The sequence below is a fragment of the Sciurus vulgaris genome (genome assembly GCF_902686455.1).
Source record: "Sciurus vulgaris genome assembly, chromosome: 7".
Classification (NCBI taxonomy): Eukaryota; Metazoa; Chordata; class Mammalia; order Rodentia; family Sciuridae; genus Sciurus; species Sciurus vulgaris.
In genome coordinates this window covers 84,606,101-84,618,160 of record NC_136467.1, presented here as the reverse complement: position 1 = coordinate 84,618,160, position 12,060 = coordinate 84,606,101, and the positions used below count along the sequence as shown (strand labels likewise).

General features: G+C 35.4%; 1 pseudogene across 1 annotated transcript; it reads left to right on the top strand.

Moving 5' to 3' along the window:
* Positions 1-9,178: 9,178 nt before the first annotated feature.
* LOC306666928 (proteasome subunit alpha type-3-like) lies at positions 9,179-10,000 on the top strand (annotated as a pseudogene). Its single transcript has one exon. The product of its transcript is annotated as a proteasome subunit alpha type-3-like (transcript).
* The last annotated feature ends 2,060 nt before the right edge of the window (positions 10,001-12,060 follow it).

Sequence of the window (12,060 nt, the reverse complement as noted above, 5' to 3'; positions counted from 1 at the left end):
AAAAACTCAAGTAAAAAAAGCAAAAATAGGCAAATGTAATTACATTAAACTAAAAACCTTCTGCAAACAAAGAAAATAATTAACATAATTGAGACAATTATAAATTAGGAAAAAATATTTGTAAGAAATACATCTGATAAGGGAAAATGTATAAGGAATGCAAACACAAGCAGACAAATATCTAATTTTAAATATGGTATAGACATTTGGGAATAGACATTTCCCAAAAGAAGTCATGCAGTTGACCAAACAGGTATGCGAAAAACATTCAACATCACTAAGACCAAGAGCAATTAAAATGAAAACCACAGTGAGATATCACCTCACGTCTGCTAGAATGACTACCACCAAAAAGATGAATGGTAACAAGTTCTGATGAGGATGTGGAGAGAAGAAAACCCTTGCACCCTGTTGGTGACCATGTAAATTAGAACAGCCATTATGGAAAACTATGTGGCAGATCCTCAAAAAACTAAAAATAGAATTCTAAAACCTTTCAGCAATTCTACTTCCTAAGTAAGGACTTAGAATCAGTATTTTGAAGAGATACCTGCACTCCTATGTTATTTCAGAATAAGCTACAACGTCCAGGTTATTGAATCAACTTAAATGTCCATCCGCAGATGAATGGATAAACAATATGTGCTCTATACAGACAACAGAATACTATTTAGCCTTAAAAATGAGAAACAAGAGAATTTCTGTCATTTGCAACAGCTATGAACCTGGAGCATATTATGCTAAGTGAAATAAACCAGATTCAAAGATTTTTCTCACTTTTACATGTAATCTAAAACCATTGAACTCATAGAGGCAGAGTAGAATCATTTTTTTATCAGAGCCTGGGGATGCAAGGGATGAGGAGATACTGCTTAAAGAGTGCCAAGTTTCAACTAGATAGGAGGAATAAATGATGAGCATTTAAAGTGATGTATACATCAGTTAACTATTGAAAATCAGACCACACTCCACACATATATCACAATATCGCTAGGCACTCCACAATTATATATAATTTGTTAAAAATTAAAAATAAATGAATGAATTGCAAAAAATAAACTCTGCTTTGATCAACAACTATGGCTGAGTAATCACAAAAAATAATAAATATATTTCCCTTTTGTATTATCAATGAATATGCAGAATAATGAAGTATAGAATTGGTGAAAAATGAAGAAACTTCCCACTATGGCTGTAGCTACAGGTTAGATCATGGTCTACTGTTCTCAGATCAGTTCCTGATATGCAGCCAGTTGCCAACCAGCATATATTTTTGTAATGTTCACTGTGTGTAGGAATTACATGAGGGTTATCTTTCAGACTGAGACATCTGAAGACCTAAGTCTGAGATCTTTCTTGCCTGATTCTACTATACTCAACTAATTCAGAATGCTCAGCAGTAAAAATTTAAAGGTTTTCCTCTAAGATCAGGAACAAGACAAGGATGATCCTCTCACAACTTATATGAAGTATCGGATGTCCTCACCAGTTAAATTAGTCAAGAGAAAGACAGAAAAGGCATCCAAAGAGGAAAGGAAGTAGAATAGCTGTTGCTGTTGACTGGTGACATCTCTTGCATGAGTGGTAAGAGGTCTTAACCACTTTTGCGGTCTCTGAACAGACAGGAACATATTGAAATCAATTAAAAAAAAAAAAAAAAAGATTACCAGAATAAAAATAAAGATGGATAGGTCATTCTCCAAAGGAAAAAACCAGACTAAAATAAGATAACTGTTTAACCCTAAGTAATCACAAAAACAATAAACATATTTCCCTCTTGTATTATTAATGAATATGCAGAATAATAAAGTCTAGAATTGGTGAAAAACATAAAAACTTCCCACTTTCCTACAATCCTGAAAGGAGGGTAAATTAATGACAATGTTAATGTTGGCAATGTGTGAAACCTTACCACATACATTCTTAGTAGCACTATTATTTAAACTGCTCTTTTAGAGAATCAGGGAAAATTCTGTGCTAAGCTTCAAGAATAGAGGAGTTCAGAGCTATGTTATTTGTAATTACACAAAACTGGAAATACTTAAGTGTACTTTCTATAAGAAGTATTTGGTTAAGTAGATTATATTATATTTGTATAATGGAATAATACATATTAATTAAAAATTATCTCAAAAAATGTTGACATATGTATGTTCACATTATATTTATGAGTGATAATACTATGCTTTAAAATATAGGTATGCTTAATATACAGCCCATACATATATTTTATATGTATTTATTTATAATTTTGGAGAAAAATTAATATGACAATATTTTAGTAGTAAGATGACTTATTTTTTGACATTTTTCAACAGTTTTTGTATCAATCACATATTACTTATAAAAATAGATACTATTTTTTAAAATATAAGGATGAATTATATTCTCTCTCTCTAGTTCCTAATGTTTAAGTTGCAGGGAATTTTCTTTGGTGGTTTACAGAAAAAGAGGTAGTGAATTCTATTCCAGAAGGGTGATCTGAGTACAGCCTCTCTGTACTTCCTCACATTCATAAAGATAAAATAAAATCTTTAAATAACATTAACTTTAAGGATCCTATAATAATATGGAAGAACAAAAATGTCACTCCTTATGAACCAAAGGAGACACAAAACTCTGGGAATAACATTAAGCAAGATTCAATGAAAGAGATAATCAAAACACAAGACCAGCAACAAGAAATCATTAATAAGGAGAAATGTTCTACACCTGACAACAATGGACATTTGGAGTAGGAGATGACTAGGAACAGCACACAGGATGTCATCGCAGGCACTGGGCAAGGTGGCTTTTCTGTGTAGTTTCAACCTTGGGTTAGGCAAAAACAAAAGGGGTTCTGCCACCAGTTGGAGAGAAGGAGCATGGGATCCTGCATAAGAAAGACAAAACAGTATCAGCTACTCCCACATGATTTTATGCCCAGATTTGGAAGCAGTTAATTTGTGGGCAGTGAGTCACACCTATGTGGCCAACACCAATAGAAATCTTGTACACTGATGCCGGTCAGTTTACCTCTGAAGAATTTCAAAAGTCACTGGTGGGAGAAATAAAAACTGTCAGTGTGATCCACTGAGAAAAGACAACTAGAACTTTCACATTAGTTCTTTTCTAGATGCTGTCCTATGTGTCCCTTTGTTGATGCATTTAACTAATTATAATCTGCAGCTTCTTATTGCAGTAGGTTGTAACCATAAGTTAAATCACTTTTCTGAGTTCTGTGATAGCTTTTAGGGAATTATTGAATCTGAGAATATTCCTAGGAATCTCTTGAGTTGCTCTGTGCTCAGTGTAGTCCAAGTAATAAGTCCAGCTCAATCTGTCCCCTTTCTTGATTTTCTTCATCCCATGCATATTCCCCATGTTTTGTTGGTATATAGTTTAGCAAAATTTTTAATTTAATTTCCATAAAAGAAAAGTCTGAAATGTGAATAGTTTAAAAGACTGAAGACTTGGTCAAAAATTGGTAAATTGAGATAATGAGAAGCTGCTAGTAAGTCTTTTCCTGTTTCTCACCCCCACCCTTTTGATGATTTGTGGATGAGAACATCAAGACAAATTGTTGTAAAAATGAATAAATCTTAGGAATGAAATCCTAGAAAATAATACAGCTAAATGTAGTTATTGAAAAAGAAAAATATTCTATACTTACCTAAACAAAATAATTATTCCACTCCATTTAACATTTATCAGATCTCATTAAGAGTATTACATTGAGATTATATTTTGTCATTATAATAGAGAAAAAATTTTAGTGTCATAAATGAATCAAAGCTTCAGCAAATAATGTTCCATGAAGAAGGGTTCTTAGGACTGTACCTTTTCAGACTACTGGAAGGATTATAATAAAACATGACTGATAATACAGAGAGGACCATTTTCAAGGTGATTCATCTCACTTCTTCCTAATTTATAAAGAGATTATAAACATAGACAAGCAGAATTCAAATTAATTATAAGAGATTAGATGTAGGTAACTACACATAAAATTTCCTGTGCTATGCTATCTAGATATTAGGGTTTGGAAGTGTGGTGTGCCCCAAAAGCTCATGTGTGAGCCAATGCAAGAAGGCTTAGAGGAAAAACGAATGAGTTGTGTGAGTCTCCATCCAATCAGTGAACTAATGCCCTGGTAGGGATTAACTGAGTGTTAACTGAAGGCTTGTAGGGTGTGGCCAGAGGAGGTGGGTCATTGAGGGCATGTCTTTGGGGGTATATATTTCGTATCTGGTGAGTGGAGTCTTTCTCTGCTTCCTGATGTCATATTCCCAACTGCTTTTCTCCCACACACCCTTTGCCATGATGTTGTGCCTCACCTTGAGCCTTGAGGAATGGAGTCAGCCTTCTATAGACTGAGACCACTGAAACTGTGAGCACCCAAATAAGCTTTTCCTCCTTAAATCTATTCTTGTCAGGTCTTTTGGTAACCTCAGTAAAGATGCTAACTTAAACATGAGGCTAGATTCTTGGTCTAGGTAGTTAACATTCTTTTGTGATCTAATCTAAATTAAACTCTGGTTCCAAGGAATTCATTTACTGATCCTTAGTAACAAAAGAGAATACTTCAAAATATATTTGCCAACTTGTATGTAGAGAATAACAATAGATTCTGGAAGAAATTCTCACAAATAACACAGATAAATTTGTACTAGTTTGTAATTATTGAGATTTTTTTTCTCTCTCTTATAGGCTTCCAATTTCTGAAAAGCAGAGAATATGTTTTATTAGATTTTTTTTACATCCTTATTGCATAGTAGGGTCCTCTACATTTATAAATTTTTAAAAATGATCATAATATTAGCCTATAACTGAATGTTTCAAAAAAAATGTTAGTAGAAAATGTCTAAGATTGTTCAAATGGTTCCAAAATTTTAAATTCATTACTATGTAATAGTACACATGTCCTGGTAAACCATATGCATTAAGTGAAGGCTGGGAAGGTTTCAGATGACAGACAACCTTCAAGGCTTCAATATGCAATATCATTGTCCAAACAACAACATCAACTGGACTATAACTCCTGAACTGAAAGTATTTATAATTTTTGTATGTTAATGGCACACATGGGATATAATGTTTATTTCTGCATGCCATCTTGAAGTAACAAGGTAATGTAAACTTCCATGTAAGAGGGAATAGGAGACAGAGACTGCTAAACTAGGGACATATGTAAAAGAATTGAAAATTCAGGCTGTTCATTATTATATTATTTTAGGGAAAAGAAGAGAGTATTCACAGGGAAGCAGTGGTAGTGACTTTTGAGGGGTTGCTGTGTAGAAATGGAATGGGAATGTTTTTTTTTCTCATGTGGACCTTTAAGGCAACAATGGGATTATAAGTGGAGCTGAACTATATATACACACACACACATATTTCTCTCTATATATATTTGTATATTTCTTTATATCTTTATATATTTATATATTTCTTTTTTTAGAACAATAGAAATACTTCACACACCAGTCAGGTTTATCACAAGAGAGACTGAGTTTAATTCCCTACCAAAGGAACTGTTGTGTCTAAACAGAAGATGTACAACCACTTGGGATTTGAAAAAGAGATGAGTCAAAAGACCTCTAAAGTCTCTTCAAAGCTTCTTTAAATTCCCTAAGTCGATCTGTTTTTCACAAGTCTAGTATTTAACCTTGAAACAACAGTAACAAGTAAATACATAGTCCTTGGTTCCTGTGGCTATATTTCTTGGCAGCATTTCATTTGTTCTCTTTCAAAATTCTTATCATGCTAGACAAGTACCTGTGAGGCCAATTTTTTAAAAATTTATTAACAACAGGTTACTTAATCCAGTTATAAAACATTATATGACATGAATAAATGCCAACCAAATTTGTTATTTCTATACAAATCCAACACTTTTGCTACATATAATTTTAGTATGGAGAATAACAACTTAACAAAGTGCTCTCCTAAGCTTTACACTCAACTAAGTTTAACTTTTAAAGTATAATTTAGAATCCAGAGTGTATGGTAAAAATAATCACATGTCTGCATGAGTTAACAAAAACCAAAAGATAGCCTTAAATCTCACATACATTTAGGAAACAGTGTTAATGATCAGAAATTGACTTAGTCAAAGCAAACAGATATAAGACAGGTCTTTGAATGACAGTATGGTCCTTCTATGTTAGATACAATGTATAAAAGAGCATTTATTGGTTATCTTGCTGACAAACTTACATAAACTTTCATTTTATAAAGTTTTACATAACATTTAGGTAAGGCTTAGACAGATACAGTTCTCATATGCATAAATATACCTAGTCACATAATATTTAGGGTATCAACTATATTGCTATAACCTAAGTAACAGTTGTTTGTTTAACCAGTTATAAAGTGATCATTTATGACTTTAAAACAGGTACAATCCCTAATTCCTTTATGACTTAGTTTCCCCAAGTAATAAAATGTAACAAATATGAGAAAGTTATCATGATACATAACAGCAGACCAATGTTTCAGACTTTGTTTAATATCAGTATATTAAAGTTCAAATAATTTTGACCATACTTCTTATAGCCAATTTCATCACAAACACAAACTTTTTGAGTTACCTTCCCCAAAGCTTCAGCGACTTACTTAGACATTCACAACTTGTTTACATTCTTAGTTTTGTCCTCTTTCATCTTGGACTTTATCCCAGGGGTATTACTTTACCGGAAAAAATACTTTCTCATCTAGAAACATTTCTTTTACCTTCTAATTTTCCGTTCTAAAATATATTTCCATACCTATAACTTTATTTTATCTTTTCTGGTTTTGGACCTTTTCTTAAATTCATATTCTGAAATAATTCTTATGAATGTAATCTGTGCATTTAATTTACACAACCAATCTTTCCCTAGAAATTACCCATAGGATTAACTCAGTATTGGTCATGTCTTTAAAAAGGGCCAGTAACAGATACAAACAAAACAAGAACACAGGCAGACAACCAGAGGAAATTCCTAAACCCAAGACCAACAAACAGACGAGAACCTAGAACAGACCAGAAGGGAGTAAATATCTCTAGGTTCTCAAGTCCTGTTTAACTGTGACTCCTACACCGGTGGTGCCACAGATGTCCCCATAAAGAGGGACCAGGTGTGTAGAATCAAGGGTCTTGGCATGTACAGCAGGGGACTTACCAGATGGCCAAGGGAGTTGCAACTTTACTGAGTTCAGTCTCCTTTTTCTCAAATAGAATCACAATGGTGCAACCTATATCATTCAGGGAGAGAAGGCAGGAGTTCCCCAAAGCAAAAGGAGCTTCAGCAGCTGCTGAGACAGTCCCCAAGTCCCTCCATTTACTCACAGGAATAGCTCTTTGGTTCGACCTGAGAAGCTCACCCGTCTCCTAACTCTCCAGAAACTGGCTCTCAACAAGTTTGCCAGCCATCTTGCGTCCTCAGTATGGAAGTGGTAATCCCTGGAGAGCCAGGCCTGCCAAGAAACCTGGAGTTGGGGCTGCTCTTGGGTCCCACTGGGGCACCAAATTGGTTGCTGAAAGCCTAGTCCTTGTCCCTGATGCCAATCTAATAATGACATGGTTTTGAGAAAAAGGGAAAAAAAAAAAAAAAAAAAAAAAGGTTTATTGCTTTCCTAGTAAATGATAAAGACAGGGGACTCCTGTCCCAAAGGCTGTGATTCTCCATGAGACCATTTTTAACCAAAATGATTATAGGCCTTGGAAAGAAATTGCTACCAAGATGCAGTGCTTATGACTTAGTGGTTCATAATATAATAAAGAAGGAAAAAAATAAAACTTTCTTAAAATCTATTCTCTTTTTCTTTGTTAAAACAACTATCCATGTAGTAATACCAGGCAAGGCCCATACCAAAAGGTAGAAATTGTAAAGGAGAAACTACTGAAAGTAGAATTCATTGAGCAAACAGTGAATGCAGAGCTGCTATGCACCAGGACTGTAACAGAAATGTGGTATCACATGACAGGAGCCTGTTTTCAAAGAACTTGTTTGGGTGGGTTTCAGGGATTTGATGAGCAGGGACATAATAAAACACATGTAAAAAGAGTGACCAACCTAGATGTCCTTCAACAGATGAATGGGTAAAGAAACTGTGGTATATATACACAATAGAATATTATTCAGTCATTTAAAAGAATAAAATTATGGCATTTGCAGATAAGTGGATTTGGAGAATATCATACTAAGTGAAATAAGCCAATCCCAAAAAATCAAAGGCCAAATGTTTTCCCTGATAAGTGGATGATGATATATAATGGGAGTGGTGGGGTTGGGGGTGAGAGAAGAATGGAGGAACTTTAGATTATATAGAGGGAAATGAGAGGGAGGAAAGGGTGGGGGTGTGAAAAATGGTGGAATGAAACAGACGTCATTACCTATGTACATGTCTGATTACACAAATGGTATGAATGTACATCATGCACAACCATAGAAATGAAAAGATGTACCCCATTTTTGTACAATGAATCAAAATGAAGTCTGTAAAAATAAAAATATAATTAAAAAATAAATTTAAAAAAAAGTGAATGACACTAAAATAGAGAGATATACAGGAGTCATAAAGGAAATGGCCAGAGTGGATAATATACTTTGAAGAAGGTACCAGAAACTTTGTCTGGAATAGAGATGTTTGCAGACAATGAGGTTGATAAGTGATATGAGATCAGAGTTATTTGTATAAACAGTATAATATTAAATACTTTAATATTTCCTCGTAACTCATAAATGACTGCTTTTTTTTAAATCAATTACAGTTTTGTCTCTTCCTATAAATAAGATTTTCTTTTACTTTCTTATTGGTACATTATAATTATACATAATAGTGGGATTCATTGTTATATATTTGCATATGTACATAGTATTATAAGTAAGATTTCTTGAGCTACCTAACTATAGAATTACCCCAGCTTCCTGGCAGTATCCACTCCAGAACAAAGATCCACACCCAAATTATTCAATATTCAATATTAGAATCCTATTATAGGTTCTGTTTGACCATTTGCTGCTGTATTAATAGTTTCCCACAGCATATATTTCTCCCTCACTGCAAGGAGTAATAAACCTAACTTGTTCAACTATTAGGTGTATTTCTAGGGATTGTTGACTAAAGGACATTGGCACCATAGAACAAAAAGATTTACTAAAATTCATGATGTCAGTGGGTAATAGATAACTAGTAAGATATAATACCGCCTGCGCATCCTGGTGGTTTTAGCCCGATGAGCTCCATGGGCACTGGGTATGATCTGTCAGCTTCTACATTCTCTCATGATGGAAGAGTTTTTCAAGTTGAATATGCTATGAAGGCTGTAGAAAATAGTAGTACAGCTATTGGGATTAGATGTAAAGATGGTGTTGTCTTTGGGGTAGAAAAATCAGTGCTGTCTAAACTTTATGAAGAAGGTTCCAATAAAGGACTGGCATGGCTGGAATGGCTGTAGCAGGTTTGTTGGCAGATGCTTGTTCTTTAGCGGACATAACAAGAGAAGAAGCTTCCAACTGTAGATCCAACCTCGGCTACAACATTCCTCTAAATCATCTTGCAGACAGAGTGGCTGTGTACGTACATGCTTATGCTCTACAGTGCTGTTAGGCCTTTTGGCTGCAGTTTCATGTTAGGATCTTTCAGTGTGAATGATGGTGCGTGCACAAGTCTACGTGATTGACCCATCAGGTGTTTTGTATGGTTATTGAGGCTGTGCCATTGGCAAAGCCAGGCAAGTTACAAAGACAGAAATAGAAAAACTTCAGATGAAAGAAATGACCTGCCGTGATGTTGTTAAAGAAGTTGCAAAAATAATTTACATAGTACATGACAAAGTTAAAGCTAAAGCTTTTGACCTAGAGCTCAGCTGGGTTGGTGAATTAACTAAAGGAAGATATGAAATTGTTCCAAAAGATATAAGGGAAGAAGCAGAGAAATATGCTAAGGAATCTTTGAAGGAAAAGATGAATCAGATGATGATAACATGTACTTCAGCACCTATTCTGTTATAAATTTCTGTAACAGTCCCGTGTAACTTCAGCCCCATGGTTTACACACAGTCATTGACCAATTTTCATTAAATTTTTTTCTTGTAGTGTGGTGGGCGAGACCCGGGGCCCAGGGTTATGCCACATGCATCCAAAGATGGTGACTGGCAGAGAGCCAAAGGGTGTGCTGAATGCGCCTTGAGAAAAACAGGAAGTGTTTACCATTGGCTGTATGACAATTAGTTCAGCTGCCTAGCGCGTGGACAGATATATCTTACATGTATGCTTGAGCTCGTGATCGCTTGACCTTTAATAGGATTGGATGGACATATCTGGTTACGATTGCTTATGCATGAGGCTGCTTATATATTGAGAGTGTTATCCGAATAAAGTGGAAGCTGCTTCATGAACTTCTGAAGAGTACGTGTCGTTTGTCCTGCTGGTCTGCGGCAAGCGGCAAGTAGTGGCCTGTATGGGGAGCGGTGAGTGCTCAGGTAAGTAAAAGACAGTTTTGCTAGCGTAATTAACGAGAAGGTTTCCCTATTTGAGGAAACGGTGGCCTTAAGATTTTAACGGAAGATTCCCCTGGTGAGGAAATGTAATGAAAGGCTGTCCCAAGAGACAGCGACTTCCTGTAGTAAATGAATATGTGTAAGGTTATTTGTGTTACCTTTTCTTGTTTTGTTTCTGTTTGTTGTTGTTGTGGCGATATGGACATTAGTTCGTTTCTGTCTGACTTCCAAAAAACCAAACTTTCAAGAACAGTTAAGAGAAAGGGAAAAAATATTAGAAACTGTAAAAGAAGAACAATCAAGTCGAGTTTCTAAAAGAGAAAGTAGATGTTCAGACTCTGTGCCTCCGCCAGAGCAGTATTAACTCCAGAGTTGGGAGTACAACCAATACCAACTTCGGTTGCTGGCCCATTACATGAAGGATCAGTGGGACTAGTTCTGGGGAGGAGTTCTTCTGCTTTAAAAGGATTAATTATTGTCCCTGGAGTTATAGACCCTGATTTTACAGGAGAAATAAAAATCCTTGCTTCTTCACCAAGAGGTGTAACAATAATATCTTAGGGTGATCGCATAGCACAATTGTTGGTCTTACCCAGCTGCATGATCAATATCCACCAAAGAATATTATTAGGGGAAATAAAGGATTAGGTTCTACTGGCCAAAATATGGTCATGTTAACATTGGATTTAAAAGATAGACCTATGACAAAGTTAGTGATAGAAGGCAAAAGTTTCGAGGGCTTATTGGATACTGGGGCTGACAAAATTACAGAATGGCCCAAAGCCTGGCCACTTCAACAAGCAGATCAGACTTGAAGGGGATTGGATATGGCTTCCAATCCTAACAAAAGCACAGCCGTATTAAAATGGAAGGTGGCTAACCAGAAGTTATGTTCTGATACTGCCTGACGTAATGCAGTTGCAGGCAATCCTCAATGGAATCTAAATATGCTGACAGGCCAAGGACCATATGAAGGGCAAGGTAATCAGATTAATTTCCACCCTGGTATGTATCAACAAATTAACCCTCAACTTTTAATCTATCATTATATGGAAGATATTTTGCTAGCTCATAAGGAAAAACCTGTCTTCAAGCAATGTTATAATTCCTTACTAAAGTCACTGGAAAGATGGGGCTTACATATTGCCATTGATAAAGTACAAATCACAGACACCAAAAACTTCCTGGGATCTATCATAAATCAAACTATGGTCAAACCCACAAAAATTACCATTCAGGTGGACAAACTTAGAACTTTAAATGATTTTCAAAAACTTTTGGGTGATATTAATTGGATTAGACCTTACCTTCATTTACCCACCTCAAGTTTGGGCCCCCTGTTTGATATTCTTAAAGGTGATTCTGACCCCCTTTCTAAGTGGGTGCTTACCCCTAAGGCTTGAACAGCTTTCAAGCTTGTTGAAACAGCTACGGAAAAGGTTCATCTTGATTGTATTGACCTAGCTAAGCCTTTATCATTCATTGTCTTGGCCACAAATAAGTTACCCGCAGGAGTGTTTTGGCAAAAGGGTCCTATTCTATGGGTTCACATGAATTATGCCCCTAACAAGGTCTTACCCTTGTTTACTGAATCT